The following is a 20,694-nucleotide window of genomic DNA, read 5'->3' on the forward strand; positions in this document are numbered from 1 at the left end:
TGCTTTGGCTATTCAGGGTCTTTTGTGTCTCCATACAAATTGTGAAATTTTTTGTTCTAGTTCTGTGAAAAATGCCAGTGGTAGTTTGATAGGGATTGCATTGAATCTGTAGATTGCTTTGGTAGTAGAGTCATTTTCACAATGTTGATTCTTCCAATCCAAGAACATGGTATATCTCTCCATCTATTTGCATCATCTTTAATTTCTTTCATCAGTGTCTTATAATTTTCTGCATACAGACCTTTTGTCTCCTTAGGTAGGTTTATTCCTATATATTTTATTCTTTTTGTTGCAATGGTAAACGGGAGTGTTTTCTTAATTTCACTTTCAGATTTTTCATCATTAGTGTATAGGAATGCAAGAGATTTCTGTGAATTAATTTTGTATCCTGCTACTTTACCAAATTCATTGATTAGCTCTAGTAGTTTTCTGGTGGCATCTTTAGGATTCTCTATGTATAGTATCATGTCATCTGCAAACAGTGACAGCTTTACTTCTTCTTTTCCGATTTGGATTCCTTTTATTTCTTTGTCTTCTCTGATTGCTGTGGCTAACACTTCCAAAACTATGTTGAATAATAGTGGTGAGAGTGGGCAACCTTGTCTTGTTCCTGATCTTAGTGGAAATGGTTTCAGTTTTTCACCATTGAGGATGATGTTGGCTGTGGGTTTGTCATATATGGCCTTTATTATGTTGAGGAAAGTTCCCTCTATGCCTACTTTCTGCAGGGCTTTTATCATAAATGGGTGTTGAATTTTGTCGAAAGCTTTCTCTGCATCTATTGAGATGATCATATGGTTTTTCTCCTTCAGTTTGTTAATATGATGTATCACATTGAAGAGGATAAAATAAAATAAAACTATTACAATAAAAAATAAGAAAAAAAATTAAGAATAAATTTATTAAGAAAAAAATTTTTTTAATTTTTAAAAATAGATTTATTAATTTTTTATAATAAAACTTAAGAAAAAAATTAAGAAAAAATTTATTAAGGAAAAAAATTTTAATTTTTAAAAATAAAAAATATGAAAAAACTTATTAAAAATTTTTTTTTTAATTTCTAAAAATAGGAAATAAGGAAAACATTATTAAGAAAACATTTATTAGGAAAATAAATTTTTTTTAAGTAAAAAAACAAAAAACAAAAAACGGATGGACCTAACCCTAGGACTAATGGTGAAAGCAAAGCTATACAGACAAAATCTCACCCAGAAGCATACACATATACACTCACAAAAAAAGGAAAAGGGGAAAAATTAATATATACTGCTCCCAAAGTCCACCTCTTGAATTTGGGATGATTTGTTGTCTATTCAGGTATTCAACAGATGCAGGCACATAAAGTTGTTTGTGGAGCTTTAATCCGCTGCTTTTGAGGCTGCTGGGAGAGATTTCCCTTTCTCTTCTTTGTTCGCACAGCTCCCGGGGTTCAGCTTTGGATTTGGACCCGCCTCTGCATGTAGGTCGCCTGAGGGCGTCCATTCCCCACCCAGACACAATGGGGTTAAAGGAGCAGCTGCTTCAGGGGCTCTGGCTCACTCAGGACAGTGGGAGGGAGCGGTACGGAGGAGGCGGGGCGAGCCTGCGGCGGCAGAGGCCGGCGTGACGTTGCAGCAGCCTGAGACGTGCCGTGCGTTCTCCCGGGGAAGTTGTGCCCGGATCAAGGGAGCCTGGCAGTGGCGGGCTGCACAGGCTCCCGGGAGGGGCGGTGTGGAGAGTGACCTGTGCTCGCACACAGGCTTCCTGGTATGACAGCAGCAGCCCTAGCATCTCCTGCCCGTCTCTGGGGTCTGAGCTGATAGCCGCGGCTCGCGCCCACCTCTGGGGTCCGCGCTGATAACCGTGGCTCGCGCCAGTCTCTGGAGCTCGTTTAGGCGGCGCTCTGAATCCCCTCTCCTTGCGCGCCACGAAACAAAGCGGCAAGAAAAAGTCTCTTGCCTCTTTGGCAGCTGCAGACTTTTTCCCGGACTCCCTCCCGGCTAGCACAGAAGCCCGAGCCTCAGCTCCCAGCCCCGCCCGCCCCAGCGGCTGAGCAGACAAGCCTCTCGCGCTGGTGAGTGCTGGTCGGCACCCATCCTCTGTGCGGGAACCTCTCCGCTTTGCCCTCCGCATCCCTGTGGCTGTGCTCTCCTCCGTGGCTCTGAAGCTTCCCCCCTCTGCCACCTGCAGTCTCCGTCCGCGAAGGGGCCTCCTAGTGCGTGGAAATCTTTCCTCCTTCACAGCTCCCTCCCACTGGTGCAGGTGCCGTCCCTATTCTTTTGTCTCTGTTATTTCTTTTTTCTTTTGCCCTACCCAAGTACGTGGGGATTTTCTTGCCTTTTGGGAGGTCTGACGTCTTCTGCCAGCGTTCAGTGGGTGTTCTGTAGGAGCAGTTCCACGTGTAGATGTATTTCTACTGTATCTGTGGGAAGGAAGGTGATCTCCACGTCTTACTCTTCCGCCATCTTGCCTCGTCACCTGATCTTATTCATTTTTAATTAGACGTTCATAGACACTGACTTGGCTCTGTTCCTCTGTTAATGTTCTTTTTTTTTTTTAATTACATGTTCTTTATAAATTGTCTAAATATTTGCTGCTATTGGATTTTTATTTTTTGGTCTTCTATCTGGCACTTAACAATAGTGTTAATTTATCTGTGGAATCTCTTGGGTTTTCTATGAAGGCAATCAGATTGTCAGTAAATAATAACCTTTTCTTTCTTTCCAATACTTTTATATTTCTTTGTCTTGTCTTTTTGCACTTGAAAGGACTACCGATATGTGTTGAATAAAGTCTTAATAGTGAGTATTTTTTTCTTTTGAGAATTTTAGAGGAATAATTTGGTTTATTATGGTTTTATTTTTCTGTGTTATAAATGTTTAAGTATGCTATTTACTGTAGGTCTACTGGACATCATTTGTCATATTAAATAAGCTGCCTTCTATTTCTAGCTAAGTTTGGATCATAAAAGGGTGTTATATTTTCTTCCGCATCTATTAATGACTTAGAGATTCTAACGTTATACTGTTTGCTTTCCTGTGAAACACAAAGTTTTCAATACATTCTATGATTTCATACATTGCTTTAGTGTTTTGATACAGATTTTTGTATCTATATTAATTTTTAAGAAGTGAACTGTACTCTAAATTTCCTTTTTCTAAAGACTTCTCTGATTTGAGTGCCAAAATTTCACTGGCCTAATAAAATGAGTTTGAGGGATATTGCCTATTTTTCAATTCTCTGAAAATTCTCTGTTCCTTGAAGATTTAGTAGAACTTGCTTTTAAAATTTTTATGGGCCTAGAACATTACAGTGTGTTCATGAGGGTGGTAGGTTTTCTCAGTACTGATTCAATTTCTTTAATGATTATAGGTTTATGGTTTTAAAAAATGTGTTCCTGAGCCAGTTTTAACAAGTTGTATTTTTTATAAAAACAGTTAGTTTTGAAATTATCGATTAAAATTTTTCATTTTATGCTGTATTTTTAATCAATTATGTATTCCTCATTTCTTTAATGTTAATTTGAGTGGTTCATTTTTCTAGATTTAATGTGCAAGAGACTTTGTTTTAATTTTTATTATTCTTTTCAAGAAGTAGCTTGGCTTTTGTGATCTTCTGTAACATTTATGTGTCCTGTCTCATTAATTGTTTTTCCCTTGTCATAAATATTCCTTTCATCATTTATTTGGCTTTTTCTGGTTTTCTTTTTCTGTCTTAAGATGGAGGCTTACCTCAAAATTTAACCTTTCTTCTTTATAGTCTGTACTTTAAAGTCTATACTTTCCCCTCAAGTTAATACTTTGGCTGTGGGGTAGGCAGAATAGTGCTCCCTGCCCCCCACCAAAGGTGGTGCATCCACATTCTAGTCCCTAGAACCTGTGAATATATTATATTACAGAGCAAGGGGAAGTTTACATGGCAGATGGAATTAAGTTTGCTAATTAACTGACCCTGAGTTGTGAAGATTACTCTAGATTAGCCAAGTGGCTAATCCCAACATAATTGCAAAGCTCCTCGTAAGTGAAAGAGAGAGAAAGTCAGAATCAGGTTATGCAATATGAAAATGACTCAACCGGCCATTTCTGGCTTTGAGGGTGGAAGGGGGTCATGAATGAATGAATGCAGGTGACCTCCAGGAACTGGACAAAGCAAGGGAACAGAGTCTCTCCTAGAGCCTCCAGGAGGGAATGCAGCCCTCTGACACAGATTTTAGCTAAGACCCATTTCAGACTTCTGACATACAAAATAGTAAGATAATAATTCATGCTGTTTTAAGCCACCAAGCTTTTTCAATTTGTTACAGCAGCAATAGGAAACTAACAAAGGCAGTATTCTATGAATTATTCAGTTTTGAATATTATGACTCATCTATTATGACTCATCTTTGAACCATGAATTTCTTAGAATTATGTTTTTAATTTCTTAGGTATGAGTTTTTAAATTTATCTCTTTGTAATTGGTTTCTATCATTATTACATTAAGATCAGAATACATGGCCTGTATAATACCTATTTTTGAAACATATTGAGAATTGCTTTTTGTCCAAAAATATGATCAATTTTCAGAATGTTCCATGTGTGCAAGAGAAAAATGTGTATTAATTGTAGGAAGCAGAATTTTTGCAGCTTTATTGAAGTAATTGAAATATTAATACAATGAACTGCACGTATTTAAAATGTATAATGTGTTCTTTTTTTATTGAAGTATAGTTGATTTACAATGTTGTGTTAATTTCAGGTGTACAGCAAAGTGATTCAGTTACACACACACATATATATATATATTTTTTTTTTTCAGATTCTTTTCCCTTTTAGGTTATTACAAAATATTGAGTATAGTTCCCTGTGCTATACAGTAGGTCCTTGTTGGATATCTATTTTACATAGAGTAGTGTGTATATGTCAATCCCAAACTCTCATAGATATGTTCATTTCTGTCATATTTTAGGTTCCACATATAAGTGATATTATATGATATTTGTCTTTCACTGTCTGACTTATTTCACCTAATATTATAATCTCTAGGTCCATCTACATTGCTACAAATGACATTATTTTATTCTTTTTTTTAATGGCTGAGTAGTATTCTATTGTGTGTGTGTGTGTGTGTGTATATATATATATATATACACATATATACACACCACTTCTTCTTTATCCGTTCATCTGTCGATGGACACTTAGGTGGCTTCCATGTCTTGACTATTGTGAACAGTGCTGCAGTGAACACTAGGGTGCATGTATCTTTTTGAAATATGGTTTTCTCCGGGTTTATGCCCAGGGGTGGGATTGCAGAGTCATGGTAGCTCTATGGAACATTAATCTCATCTTGCTTTATAACCACCTGCCTCCCCACACATCAACATGCATATAAAATTTCACTATTATCTTCTTCTGGCTCCTTCTTTCCATGTGGACAGAATGACACTATGGGGGTGTTTCTTGCCTTACCCCCTCACTCATTCCTCCTTTGGTAGGATTTGTATTTGTTCAGATCAAGTTTGGCTGTGTGAAATTTTAGCCAATGGAATATAAATAGGTATGACTTGTGCAGCTTCTCAGTGGAAGAGCAATCATGCGGTTTGCATTTATTTGCCTTCTCAGCCGAAGAGGCACCTCTCCATCAGCCAGTAGTGAGACCAGGCGTGAAGTCATTGAGTAGGTCTACAGCTGAAAAACAGTGGGTTTTATAAGATCAAAAAAAATAGAGCCTTCTTACTGTAATCCAATGAGATTTCTGCATTATTTGTTACAGCCACATAACTTCTATTTATCTTGCTGATATACCTTCCGAGAGAAGTGGTAAGTCATCTGATTAGTGAATTTGGGAGAAGGAGTTGAGAATGGTCTGATATGCTCCTTGTTCTTCTTTTTGGCTTTAGGCTGCTTGAAAATGTACAGTTGCTCTTGGCTGATTGTAAATCTTGGAGTGGCTACCATTTTGAGGAGTAAGTTTGTTTCAGAGTAGATTTTCAAGCTGGTCTAGTTCTACACCTAAACCATATATTCCAAGATATACTGGTTAATGAAAACTGTTGTTTTGATCTCCATCTGCCCAAATCTTTAAAATATTTGTCAACGTATTTCAATTCAGATGGAGAAGAAGGATATTATATAACTCCTTCTGTAACAAGTATTGTTATGCTACACAGTTAATGCTTGTTTATCTCCTTGTTTACCCATGTGTCTGGCATTTCTCTCCCTCACTCTGGATTCAAATGCCTTCTTCATGAAGTCTATCCATTATTTATTCTTTCAGTGAGGATCAAAAAGGGTAAATTATCTCCATCTATATTTGTCTATATACCCTTACTCTTGGATGATGATTTAGTTGGATATTTAGTTTTTGTTGGACAATTTTCTCTCAGCACATAAGAGAGAGTGTCTTCTCTCATATGTTTTTGCTACTATGAAGCTTGTATTCAATGAAAGTATCATTCCTTTTTGGATAAATTTTTCTTTTAATTTAGTTCCTTTTAAAGAATTTTTTTCTTACTTTTGCTTTTCCTCACTCTCCTTACTTTTATCTTACTTGATATTGATAGTTTTGAATCTGAGGATTCTTTTCTTTCATGAATTTTCTGAAAAAAAACCTTTTTCTTATCAAATATCTCTCTCCCTTTTTTGCTCTCACTCTTAGTCATAGACTCTACTTTTTCATTAAAAAGCTACTATTAATGGGTTAAAACCTATCATCCAGGCTTCTGGATGATATTTTTTAAAATATTTTCTATATTTTAAAAATCTTTTTGATTCATTGCACATCATTCTGTTAATTTTTCTCAAGTCTAACTTCCAGTTCAATAGCTACCTCCTCAGCTGGTGTCCAATTTCATATATCACCCATTTCTTAGGGTTTTGACTCTTCAATAATTTTTTAACATGAATTTTTATTCTTTTACAACGATGCCCCTTTAGTGCTTCAAGTTCCAGGATTTGATTTTGCTAGTGTTTCATATGTGGATTGGTTCTTCATTTTTTTATTTTGGGTTCATTTTCAGTGAACTTTTTTTTTTCATTTGTGAATTCCTTGTGGTCTTAGTTATGAGTATTTTACTTCAGAGGGGTTTTGAAAGTAGTTCTTCTAGGAACCCTTGGGCTATCAGCAACTCAGGAAAAAATATTTAAATTATTCCTTGGTATGGGGCTTTCCATTCTACTTATCTATAAGAAATTTGAGTTTAGACCCATATGAGACATGGGCCTCGAGTTCTGTATTTCCTCAGGGCACTAATCTTTCTCACCAAGAGCCCTCACAGAGACAAAGGAGCTTCTTGTTATCACCCTGTGTGAAGACTAGAGTTCTTCCTAGTGAACATTTTACTGAGTGTCAAGCCCTTTAAAGTCCTAACTTTATTGAAGGTGGCCCAGCTTCAAATCTTGACCTCATGTGCGCTCAAGATCTATTCCTAAAGAAAGTTAAAATCCATGCCCTTGGTTTCCCAAGCTGGATAAAGACCACGGCTGCTACATTATCACTTCATTTTACTTTCCACATTTCTTTATTTCTTCTTAATTTCTGTCATCTTTGTGTTTTCCTTTCTTTCTTGCAAGCTCAGCTATGCATTAATTTTCACATGATATCCAGCATTTCTTAGGTTTGGGGTGTGTTTTCAGTTATTGTACTAGGTCATTTTGATAAAACTATAGTTTCTACTGTTTTCCTGTTTACCCTTTGTTATGAATCTAACTTCTTTCCTCACTATTGTCTCCTCTGTGCCAAATTTGTGACACTTTCTCTCTCTTTTTTTTTTTCATTGATCTTACATTCTCTGGGTGATATCCACTGAATACCTCCTTGGATGTGAGAGGCCAAAGGATGATTGAGGAAACATAAGCCTTGGCTTCAGGCTGATATAGGTCTCCAAACAGTTCTATCACTTACAGATGCTGACTGTGTGGTACTTATATAGATGCAAGACAATACATATCTAAAGTATTACACCCTCCACATGCCATTTCTTAATTATCCTGTTCTGACCTTTTCCTTTCCATGTCATAGGAGTTGCGTTTTCCAGACATCCTCTTTTTCTCTTGGGGCTAACCAGTAAAATTCCAGTTCTTAGTCTTGAAATATAAGCCTTTCTAATTGCTGGTTTAAAAAAAAAAAAGACTATTAAAAAAAAAAAGGCTATAAAAAGTAAGACAAAATATTACCTCTGCAAGAAAAACAGATAATATTCTGCGTCAAAACATTGTTCTTAAGAAGTTTAAATCCAGTAAGGAGACTTTGTAAAACCCCCAAACTTCTGATATTGTTGTTGTGTCTTATTAAATTAACCCTTAAACTCTAAGAGGTGTATAATTCCAACTGATTGCTTTACTTAATAACATAGTGTCCTGAAATAACATTTAAATGGATATCTCTGTTTTCTCAAAGGTATAAATACTTGAGGCTTTTCTTTGAAAAGCCAGAACTTGATTATTGGTGTTTCCTTTTTTCTCACATGAATGGAAGGAATAAATGAAATGACACATTATATTTTTTATTTAAACAGATTTTGAGAGTCTTATCGAAACCCAAATTTTAATCTCTATATGTTGAAAAAAATTACCTTCCACACAGGGCAGTTAGATAACATAATGATAAATTGATAGAATACATAGGAAACACCTCGGCTGTAGCCGACTTGTGGTGGATGCTGTTTCATTCTCACCCCGATGCTTGTTTGTTGATGGTACTCTTGTGACTTCTGAGCCGTTTCTCTTTCTCAGTTCTCCTTTTATTCTGACAATTTATCTTTTATCAATAGTTGTTGTTATTGTTGTTATTGTCTTTGTTCTGTGGAAACTTCTTTCTTTTCCTTCCCCTAAATTATATGTGTCTCCCAAAGGAGGATATTGGCTTTACATGCTTCTTTTTCCCCATCTCGCCTTTGGAAAGATGTTCAAAACTATAGTTCAGAGTTATTAGGAGGAACGGATGACACCTCGCCCCCAATTCGTGTTGGATGTGTGTCATCTCACCTGCTGTCATTTTGCATTTGATGTCACTAAGGGCCCATGTACAATGCCTCCCAAAGAAACATTGTTTAAACATATAACTATTCAGCAATAAAAAATTAACTGACAAGATAAGACTTTCGGTGAAGAGGATTTTTTGCTCTTAAAACACAGAACATCAAACAGGACTAAAGGAGAATTTTTTTTTTTTTTTTTTAGGCTGAAGTGCAACTAGGTACAAACTTCCATCACCTTTATGGTGAAACCGCTTCTGGGCTGAATGTGAGTAAGTAGCTGTTCTTTTGAAAGTCTATGAACTTAGTTAAGAAAAGGATAATGGGTTTTGTCCCTCTAGTGACTCTACATGATTAACATGAAGCTAAAATGCGTTATTTTCTATTCCTTAATTTTTTACTTGGCTGGGAAAGTGAACTAAGTTTTCTGAGGTTTAAATGTATTCACCTTGTGGAGAGGTTACCGATTATTTTTTCACCATAAATTATATATCAGTGCTTTATTACTGGCCCTGAAATTACAATTCATAAAATTAGAAAAACAAAGTCATCAATCACTACTAAAAATGACAAATAAAAGGTCAATAAATCAATAGTTGTATTTTCAGAATGAGATATTAATTGCCAAAAACTCTAATTCTAAAGCACACTTGTTCTTAGGGTGAATTGTCTCTGAAGTATATTCTATGCATACTTTGCTGTGTAAAAAGGGCACTGAAGTGCAGGAAAAAGAACAAAAGCATACATAGAGTATGTTGATTTCTCTAGGCTGGTCTTTCTATGTATGGCCCTTAACATAATCATGGTGTTGCGTCCAGCAAAAAGCTTTCTTCAAATACACACAAAGATGATTTTAAGTACAGGTAATTTAACTTTGCATAATTGGATGTTGATCACATTAATCAGTTGTTCACAATTGGGATTCCACCTTGGAGACACCTGGGGAATATGTTTTTCAACATATTTATAGCAAGAATCCATCCCTGGGTTTTTTACTTGACAGGCCTCCTGTGAGGTTTAGCCAAGGGTATTTTGAAAAATTTCCCATATGTTTGGCTATACACTAGAGATTAATAGCATGGGTATAAAATTATTCTTTCAGAACATATATCACTACTCTTCTCTTTTGGATAAAATGGTTTATTTTGAAAGGGAGCAGTGAATTTTGCATTGGATAACCTTGGGTATGTTCTGTTTTTTTTCAAGGGCAACATTAATATCCATCTGTATTAGGAAGAGAAAAGAAAAAGGAAAACAAATTTGAGGGGAAATCCACTATTTTATAAGTTTAAAATACCATGACATATTTTAGACATTCAACATGTGTAGAGAATGATATAAATTATACATGTATATAAGTATAAATATACATTCCTATTACTCAGATTAAGAAACAAAATTTTAAAAATCACATGAAACCTCTTTAATTCACTACTTCAGTTGGATTTACCTTCCTCTTTCAAACGAAAAACACTGTCATAATTTGGAGTTTGTCATACTTTTTTATATATTTACTAAATATGTATGAATTCATAATCAATATAGAATAATGTTTTACATGTTTTTAAATTCACAAAATAGAACCTGAATGCATCTTCTTCCAGTTTATATCTTTGTGCTAAATTATGTTTGTGAGAGTTATCTTTGTTGATAGAAAGAGTGCCAGGCCATTCAATGATCATTGCTACCTATTTTTCATTAGATGAATTGAGTATAATGTATATATCTATCTTTCTTTTTTTTTTTTTAACATCTTCATTGGAGTATAATTGCTTTACAATGTTGTGCTAGTTTCTGCTGTATAACAAAGTGAATCAGCTATACATATACATATATCCCCATATCCCCTCCCTCTTGCGTCTCCCTGCCTCCCACCCTCCCTATCCCACCCCTCTAGGTGGACACAAAGCACCAAGCTGATCTCCCTGTGCTATGCAGCTGCTTCCCACTAGCTATCTACTTTACACTTGGTAGTGTATATATGTCCATGCCACTCTCTCACTTCGTCCTAGCTCACCCTTCCCCCTCTCCGTGTCCTCATGTCCAGTCTCTACGTCTGTGTCTTTATTCCTGTCCTGCCCCTAGGTTCTTCAGAACCAAATTTTTTTTTTTTTTTTAGATTCCGTATATATGTGTTAGCATATGGAATTTGTTTTTCTCTTACTGACTTACTTCGGTCTGTATGACAGTCTCTTAGTCCATCCACCTCACTACAAATAACTCAATTTCATTTCTTTTTATGGCTAAGTAATAGTCCATTGTATATATGTGCCACATCTTCTTTATCCATTCATCTGTCGATGGACACTTAGGTTGCTTCCATGTCCTAGCTATTGTAAATAGAACTGCAATGAATATTTTGGTACATGACTCTTTTTGAATTATGGTTTTCTCAGGGTATATGCCCAGTAGTGGGATTGCTGGGTCGTATGGTAGTTCTATTTTTAGTTTTTTAAGGAACCTCCATACTGTTCTCCATAGTGGCTGTATCAGTTTACATTCCCACCAACAGTGCAAGAGGGTTCCCTTTTCTCCACACTCTCTCCAGCATTTACTGTTTACAGATATTTTGATGATGGCCATTCCGACTGGTGTGAGGTGATACCTCATTGTAGTTTTGATTTGCATTTCTCTAATCATTAGTGATGTTGAGCATCCTTTCGTGTGTTTGTTGACAATCTGTATATCTTCTTTGGAAAAATGTCTATTTAGATCTTTTGCCCATTTTTGAATTGGGTTGTTTGTTTTTTTGATATTGAGCTGCATGAGCTACTTGTATATTTTGGAGATTAATCCTTTGTCACTTGCTTTGTTTGCAAATATTTTCTCCCATTCTGAGGGTTGTCTTTTTGTCTTGTTTATGGTTTCCTTTTTTGTGCAAAAGCTTTTAAGTTTCATTAGGTCCCATTTGTTTCTTTTTGTTTTTATTTCCATTTCTCTAGGAGGTGGGTCAAAAAAGGATCTTGCTGTGATTTATGTCATAGAGTGTTCTGCCTATGTTTTCCTCTAAGAGTTTTATAGTGTCTGGCCTTACTTTTAGGTCTTTAATCCATTTTGAGTTTATTTTTGTGTATGGTGTTAGGGAGTGTTCTAATTTCATTCTTTTACATGGAGCTGTCCAGTTTTCCCAGCACCACTTATGGAAGAGGCTGTCTTTTCTCCATTGGATATTCTTGCCTCCTTTATCAAAGACAATGTGACCATACGTGCGTGGGTTTATCCCTGGGCTTTCTATCCTGGTCCATTGATCTATATTTCTGTTTTTGTGCCAGTACCATACTGTCTATCTTTCTTTTAATGGACAGTTAAGTTGCTCTTTTTTCCAGTTTTTCCTATTATAAACAGTGTTACAATGAGCATTTATGTACATGTCTCTGGCTATACATGTAGAATTGGATGTGTTGGACCATAAGATACAGGTGGCTACAGCTTTATTAGATATTAGCCATCTACTCTCTCCCAAGGATGATGTGTAATTTGCACTCTCATCAGTGTGTAAGAATTCATATTGCTCCACATCTTCTCCAACGTTTGAATTGTCTGACTTTACGTTTTACCAACTGAATGAGTAAGAATTAATATCCCATTTTGCTTTGAATATCAAGTTACCTGACTACTAGTGAGATAAGTATGTTTTATATTTAATGATCATTTATATTTTCTCTTTATAAGTCAATTGTCTATTCCTGTAGTTTGCATATTTTTCTATTGTTTTTTTCTTACTGATTTACAGGAGTTTCTGATACATTTCTATCTCTATATATTACAAGATTGGTTATTTTCTGGAAAGGTTGACTTCTTTCAAGATTACTTTTATTTTAAAGAATTCATCATAGCATGAGCTTGCTCTCTGTAAGTTCAGATTTTGTTCTAAGAGTGTGGATCCAATGGTCAGGGATGAACCCATATTAACCAAGCTCACAATATTTATAAAGTAATGTAGAAACGTTCAATGTCAGTGTATTTATTATTTCATAAGGCGTGACCTTTAGAGTTGGCAGAAATACGTTCAAATCCTGATTTTACATCACACCAACTATAGGACTAGAAGTTCAGCTCCATGAGGACAAGAATTTTTGTCCCTTTTGTTAACTGCTCTGTACCTAGAACTCTGCATATGCCTGGCACATAATAGACACTCAACAATAATAATTCTCTGTATGGATCTGGTGTGCAGGTACCTTTTCTCATTTGTTTCACTCATGGAGCCTCTTGTGCATGGATACAGAGAAATTCTACATTTTAATATAAAAAGTTAACTTTCTCTTTCATGTGGATTATATTTTCCAACATCCTTTAAAAAAACCTTCCTTAGACCAAGTTCATAAAGATATTGTTCTGTATTTTCTTCTATCAATTTCACTTTTCTCACAATTAGCTCTTTCATCCATCTGGAATTAATTATTAATTTATGGCAAAATAGGTTTCCAACTAGTCTTTTCCATATGCTAACAGTTACCCCAGTATCATTTTTTGATTGGTTTATTCTTTTCCACTCCCATTAACCATATTGCTGGAATTTCTTCTGCTATAATAAGACAAAAGGAATAAATCAAAATTGTAAGGAATAGAAGCAAACCAGAAAAACAAAAAATCAAGAATGTCATTGTTTGCAAATGACAATACAAAAGTTCTGGAGACTCTACACACTACTTATGAGAAATAAAAATAAAGTTTATCATGGCTGATGGCTAAAAAAGTCAGTGTACTGAAATCATTGTATTTCTATATCCTGACAAACATTTAACATTAATGAATTTGTTTAAGGATATCATTTATAAATAGACATATCACAGAAAGAAAAGCGGCCCTTAACTAGATGAAAAGATGCTCGGCTCCACTCACAAATAAGAGAAATGCAAAAAACAATGGCAAATTAAGGTGTTTGAGAAGTTTTTAAGAAATGCTTAAACAAAATGGTAAATATCTATATTTAATATCTATAACAATATTAGATGGATACTATAATTTCTGAGTCTTTTCATTTGAAAATTAAATAAAGAAAAAACTATTACACAATATTAAATATCTGTTCATTTAGAGAAAAAATATTTACACTCAGGATGTTTCCTTGTGATTCACTGACCTACTATGTGAGATTGACTTCACACAAAACCTAGGAAAATTGTCTTTATTGATCATAGTTATGTATGGGTTTAACTAAAAATAGCATATAAATCAAGACCAGTTTGATAGTGAATCAATATTTTACCCAACAACTAAGCTGAGCTAAAATCTGAAAAGAAATTTTCAGAAATATTTGGCACCATACAGAGAATTGCCCTCTTGTAATCTCTAGATAAAAATGGATGCTGTAATAGATTTTATCATAATGGGGTTTTCCCCAAGCACTGCAATACCTGGCATTTTTCTATGAGCAAAATCAGATTAAAGTAGACATGTGGTCAGCTTTAGAAAGGGATTTGTATGGGAGTACAGAGTGGGAGGACAGGAAAAGGACATTTCCTCCAGGTTATGCCTTTGGAAGCCTTAAGAATATTAGGGCTTGCTTGTGTTCCTTTCTCCCTAGTTTTTGTGTATCTAGTGTAGGTTTTTAAAGTATGGTTACCACGTGGTTTATATATGATGACCTACAACTATATCTATTTTTTTTTTTAACATCTGTATTGGAGTATAATTGCTTTATAATGTTGTGTTAGTTTCTGCTGTACAACTGTGTGTGTGTGTGTGTGTGTGTGTGTATACACAAGTTGATCCTTGAACAACAAGAGGGTTAGGGGCTCCGACCCTTTGCATAGTCAAAAATCCTCCTATAACTTTACAGTCATTTTTCCATATCACTGATTCAACCAACCTTAATAAAAATAATATAAATTGTAAGAAAAAAAAAAAGAATATTAGGGCTGATTTTATGACTCTGAGGCCCAGACTGGCTGACTCTTATAACTTGAGTCACCACTCAGATTCCTGGGCCCTATGGTAGTGCAAATTCCTTAGTGCATATAACTTTGGCTGGTCATTTTTTATGATTCACCATTCCCTAAAAATAGCATTATTTCAGAAACTTTTAGGCACAGGTATTTGTACCATTTGGGATTGCACCATGAGTATTCTATATATTGTTGGCTTCAGCTACTGGCAAGCAAATTACTTATTCTCCAGTTCTTATGTGAACAACATCGTATAAGCTCCCCCTAATTGGATTAGAAAATAAAGCTCATTTTCACATCTTGGAACAAGGCAATTTGATTAAATTAAATTGTGCATGGCAAAAATCGATAAAACTCATCAATTCAAATCAATCAGTTCTAATAAACAGACAATCTGGTTAAAGGAAAAAAATAGGAAAGCAGTTAAAACCATAGCAATTTTTAACCTGTCCTCTGCTGATTCATTCAAAGTTTCAAAATCCAAAATGTATGTAGAGGAAAACACAAGGTAGTTTAATTGTGGTTCTTTCATAGTCATGATGTCTAGCTTTGCTTCTGCGATTATTAAAAGAAAGTTACTGTCTTTCACAAGTAGCTATAACAAATATGTGCAGGAACAGAATTAAATAGAGAAATCCCAAACTGTAACTGTATAGGATATATACATTAATATATATTATATGTATCATATATATTATATAATATATTATTAATATATATATTTTTACTAGAACCTCATAATCAGTCAACTAAGTAATTAATGTCAACCCACCTTGTTACACCAGCTTTACTACATAAGTGGTCCTTTATTAATTAATTGTTTTAAAATTATCTAACATGGACAGAGACAGTTTGGGTGTATACATTAAATCATGACCTAACCTCCACAAGTTACATATGTGTTCCATTCAGGCAGAGTAATAACAAAAAGCCTTCACAGGTACATGTTGTTGGAAATAACTATTATTCTTCTATGCTGTTGTGTTTTCAGAAGCTGGCAAAGGATTGATGTCAAAGGTTTGATAGTTGGTGGGGTCAGCATGGCAGGGCCTGAGGACGAACTGAGTAGACTGAGGCAAGCAAAGCAGTTACTAATGTTGAAACCAATATCCCTACAAGCCCATATTCCTCTATTTGGCTACCTGCTTAGGTCTATAGGAGCCATCAATTTTTCTTTTCTGAAACTGATCGTTTATCTAAATTGATATATGTCAACTTTCAACTATGCCTGTCATTGCAAAGATCCTTTACTTGGATAAAAATTGACAAGACAAAATAGACCCTGTGCCAAAGATCCCTGAAAGGCACCTGGTAGAGATGGTAAGATTTCGCTGACAGTCTGGCCAGACCCAAGACATCAGGTGGGCACAAGGCATTTTGCCGAAACCCATCTGCAGCCTGCCCTGCTCGTGGCAGGTATCGCCCTAGCAAATGCTTCAGTCAGCCATCCCCTCCACACCCCCATCCCCGTCCAGCTCCTGCTTGTCCTTTCCTGCTGCCTCCTCCTCCTGGGACACAGATCATTTCTCTACGAAGAGTACCCGGTTCACCAAAAGCCATGTCTTTTTAACAGTGTTTCAAAGGAGGCTTGATCTAGCTGCTTTTCCAAACAGCAATGCAGATATGAAACTCTGCAGCTGAGAAAGGATTTCGCCCCAGGAGAAGCTCACCTCCAGAGCACTTAGTGTGGCTCTTTTCTTATCATTTTCTCAGCTCCCAACTGTAAGAGACTTAAACCCCTCAAGTTGCTTTGGGATTGAAGAAAACAAGCATGAATCAAAGCCATGTCTTTTGAAGAGAAGGCTGAAAACTAAAATAAAATTTCTTAAGAGGAAGAAAAAGTAATCTGGAAATGAAAGTCAGAGGATTAAGAGCCAGAAGAAAAAGATTAAGAGCCAGAATGACTTGACTTGAAAAGTCAAGTCATTCATTGTCCTGCTGTCAGTAGAGACTTTCCAGACAGAAGGAAGAGAATTCACATTTATGAACGACCTACTATGTAGCCCATTGGCTCTCTCTGTGTGATTTCATTTAATGCTCTCTACCAGGTATTTATTAATATCCCTCAGATGAGTACAAAATCACAGGCTTAGAGAGGTTAAGTACCTCGCTCAAAAATCATGCAACTGCAAGATATTGGTTCCATTAAAATGCATCTTTCTTCTATTTTACACGATGAGAATAGAGCTCATTTATCAAATGTTAACTTGCTATAGTATATTAACAATTTATTGCATGTAGGGCTCCTATTAATATCTGTGATAATAAACTATTAATACTATTACACCCTTATTTATCAGCTCTAAATGGAGATTGTCACAAATGACTATACTATAAACTAAAGGACATAATATTCAGTTCCAAAATGCCTATCATAATAAGTAAAAGTGGCAAAAAATCACAAATCAGGTAATAAAAATTCCTTATAAAATGTGGAGGAACAAGGAATCTACTTTTGGTAGAAGTGTCCAATAGCGTATTTAGAGCATAATTTAACAAGACTTAGAGAATTTACATATGCATATACCTAACATGACCATATAATATATTGTTAAAACTGAAACACTGTTTCAGAGGGAATAGTAAATATAATACAAAGTAAAAGCTGTTATGGACTGAATGTTTGTGTACCCACTAAATTCATAATGTTGAAGCCTTAACCCACAGTGTGTTTGTATCTACAGATGGGACCTCTAAGGAAGTGATTAGGGTTAGATGTGGTCATAAGTGTCGGGCCCTGATCTGATAGGATTAGTGTCCTTATAAGAAAAGACACAGAGAGCTCCCTCACTTTCTCTGTGCACACATAAAGGAGAGGTCATGTGAGCACAGAGAAAACAAATGTCTGCTACCCAAAGGGGAGAGTTCTCACTAGACACTAATTCTGTCAGCACCTTGATTTTGGACTTCCAGTCTCCAGAATGGTGAGAAGATAAATTTCTCTTGTTTAAGCCACCCGATCTATGGTATTTTATCATGGTGGCCTGAGCAGACCAAGAGTGAAAAATAGAAGAGAACATAACTGCCCCACATGTACCTCAGTACCTAGCAATCATGGCCCTGGGTATCCATTTCTGTTAAATTTTCACTCTCCATTAGGAGAGTGAGGTTGATTACTCATCACAGCATTGTTTGGGGTAAGGTATGAGAATTTCTGAGTTAAATTTATACACAAAAACATGACTAGATCTCAAAAAACAAAATGATGAGTAAAAAAAGAAGGAAACAATAGAATTTATACTATGGTATCATATTTATAAATTGAAAAATATACAGCCAGAAAATCACTAGGAATATAATATTGATCTATCTACCTACCTACCTATCTATCTATCTACACATGCACATGCACATGCACACACAATATTATATTATAGGAAGAGATGGGAACAATGGATGAAAAATAATAAAATAATTCCCTAAAGAGTCTGACATTAGTATGACCTGAACAGATAATGATTCACTCAATTTCATGCACCTTAGCTCCACCTCCACATACAAAAAACAATAAACTATTAGTTTTTCACAGTGTTCAATGTTATTAGAGACACGAAAAATGAACTAAAAGAAAAAGCTTTAAGTAAAATTTGTTGATTTATTGATAAAGTATCTATAACCCCCTTGTAATGCAGTACAGAGTATAGGAGGTCAATACATTAATAATTGTTTTTGATTTTCTGTTGTAATTTTCAATTTTCAGTGAGATATATCACCAATGACAATTCATTTCTGCAAAAGTTTTATGAAAAATGCAAGTAGCAAGCAGAATAGATTCTTGAAAAATTTTTCATAAAACCAAGATAGCTAAGTCTCAAAACATATTTGGGGTTTGGAATTGTCTCAATTATGGGCAATGTAAGTACATAAGCCATAATCACAGACAGTTTATTTGTTTGTTTGTTAACCTGGAAAGGTACTATCTAAATTGATGGGCTATCTTATTCATCACACATGCCTTTAAATGATGTTTTGATAATTACCAAAATCAAAACCTCTTTTGTTGATTGATTGCAAAATTGCCCCGATTCTTCAACTCCTCCTTATCCATGGCCTTTGAAACGTGACTTTGCAGCTTTCTCCCATCAAGATGTGGACTCTTTTCCCTAACCCTTGAGATGGAGTGATGTTATGACATCTTTAACCAACAGAAAGCAATGGAAGAGGCAATATGACAGTTTCAAGCCAGCTGTGACTCTCAGAATCCCGCCGCTATAATAGCAACAAGTTCGGGCTAGCTTGCTGGAAAATGTTAAGACCGCATGGCACAGAGACTAGCCATCCCAGGTGGAGCCAGACAGACCCCCATTTTCATACGATTTAGACTCTTGATGACAGGACACAACACAATGACACTCAGAAGAAAAGCAAGTTTTTTGTTGTTGTTGTTACTTACAGCTCCAAACAAGAGAAGGCAGCCATGCAGAGCTTAATCATAGACAGCTAGAGGAAGCATTTGGCACTTTAAATAGTCTGCCTGAAAATTTCTAGCCAGATCCATGATTTCTTTCAATTTTTCACGTTATCTGCAGGTGTTGGTGTAGCCAAACTTTCTATTACAACATAGCAAGTATTGCTTTCTCACCAGCCTCCAAAAATTATAACCTCCCTTTCTTCCATTTTACACCAACATCTTCAGCTTCTGCTTACTGCTAGCTTCCAAGACAAGAACATGGTTTAGGTATGAGTTATGACTGCAACCCACGTCTAAGTATAAATTTCTGTCCAATTATCTGATGCCACTCAACAGCCTTATTATTAGGCTAGTATACCATTTCGTTTAAGATATTTAAACTTTGAAGATAGTTGATGGAGATACTTTGAGACCACTATGGTCTGGAAAAGTAGTTTGGGAAATACTATTTATTATACACCTAGATTAGTAGATGGAAAGTAGATATTTCATTGTTTCCTGTTAAACTGCCTTCTGTTCAGAAATATCATAGCTGAGGTTGCATCTGTGTAAGAGGAGCAGTATTCTTCTTTATTTTCATTCCTTTCCCTGAAATTTATCACAGAATTTTTTAAAAATATGCTTTACAAAAAGAAATAAGATGTTCTTTCTTGTCTGATGAGTAATTTCTAGAAACCCTCTCAATGACATTTGATCAATAGAAAGAGTTTTAAAGAAGATATTTTCCTAACATAATAAGATCAAATAAGCTTCAACTGTGAGATGGCACATCTACTAAATTCTATTTCTCTTAGTTTGATAATATATGCCCCTGGTATCAAGCAAGGCCAGAATACACCAGGTGGTCGTTAATGTAATTTCTGTCATTTATTTCTCTTGATAGTCAGTCTATGAGGAGCACTGGGAATTTCACATTGGAACTGAAAATTGGTTGTTTTATTTTTAAATCATTAACTTTTTAGTGTCAGTCAGAACTTAACAGATGGCCTCTATAAATTAGTCTAGGGATGTAACAAAAAAATACTTTAGTATAAAGCCAGATGGTTTTGACCTCCACAGCCATGAGTTGGGCTAAAATAACAGAAAAGAAATCTAGAAACAAGAAAGCAAATGCATATTCAGCTGCAATCTGTGGGTATTTTTTGTGTGTTTGTTTATGTAACAGTTTATATGGAGCTGTCATCTGAATGAACAAGGGACAGCAGATGATTTTATAGAGTTGGAGCCATACTGAAACATTTTTTGATGATTTAATGATTTTTAGGGAAATTAGAGTGTTCTTTTTCAGTGTACTAAAAGGAAATATCATACTAAATTTAGGGACCACATGTCAAAGAGTATGGAACTCCAGATCAACCCTTAAATGGCACAGGATGAATAGCGACCATGTATGTGCACTTAAAGTGTGCTTGAAACTGTGCTAAGAATATTACATAGTACCTCATTTAATCCTCACC

The 20,694-nt window shown here is 35.5% G+C and overlaps 1 long non-coding RNA gene across 7 annotated transcripts in view; it reads left to right on the plus strand.

The window, feature by feature from the left end:
• The first annotated feature begins 253 nt into the window (after positions 1–253).
• The window catches only part of LOC309610582, a 174,682-nt gene continuing 154,241 nt past the window's right edge, over positions 254–20,694 (plus strand). For 3 of the 7 annotated variants that reach the window (XR_014234051.1, XR_014234052.1, XR_014234053.1), the window contains exon 1: positions 2,065–9,207. This is a non-coding gene — a long non-coding RNA (uncharacterized lncRNA). The other 4 variants (XR_014234049.1, XR_014234050.1, XR_014234055.1 and 1 more) reach the window with 4 other exon arrangements.

Source organism: Balaenoptera borealis (genome assembly GCF_965194805.1).
Source record: "Balaenoptera borealis genome assembly, chromosome: 14".
Taxonomy (NCBI): Eukaryota; Metazoa; Chordata; class Mammalia; order Artiodactyla; family Balaenopteridae; genus Balaenoptera; species Balaenoptera borealis.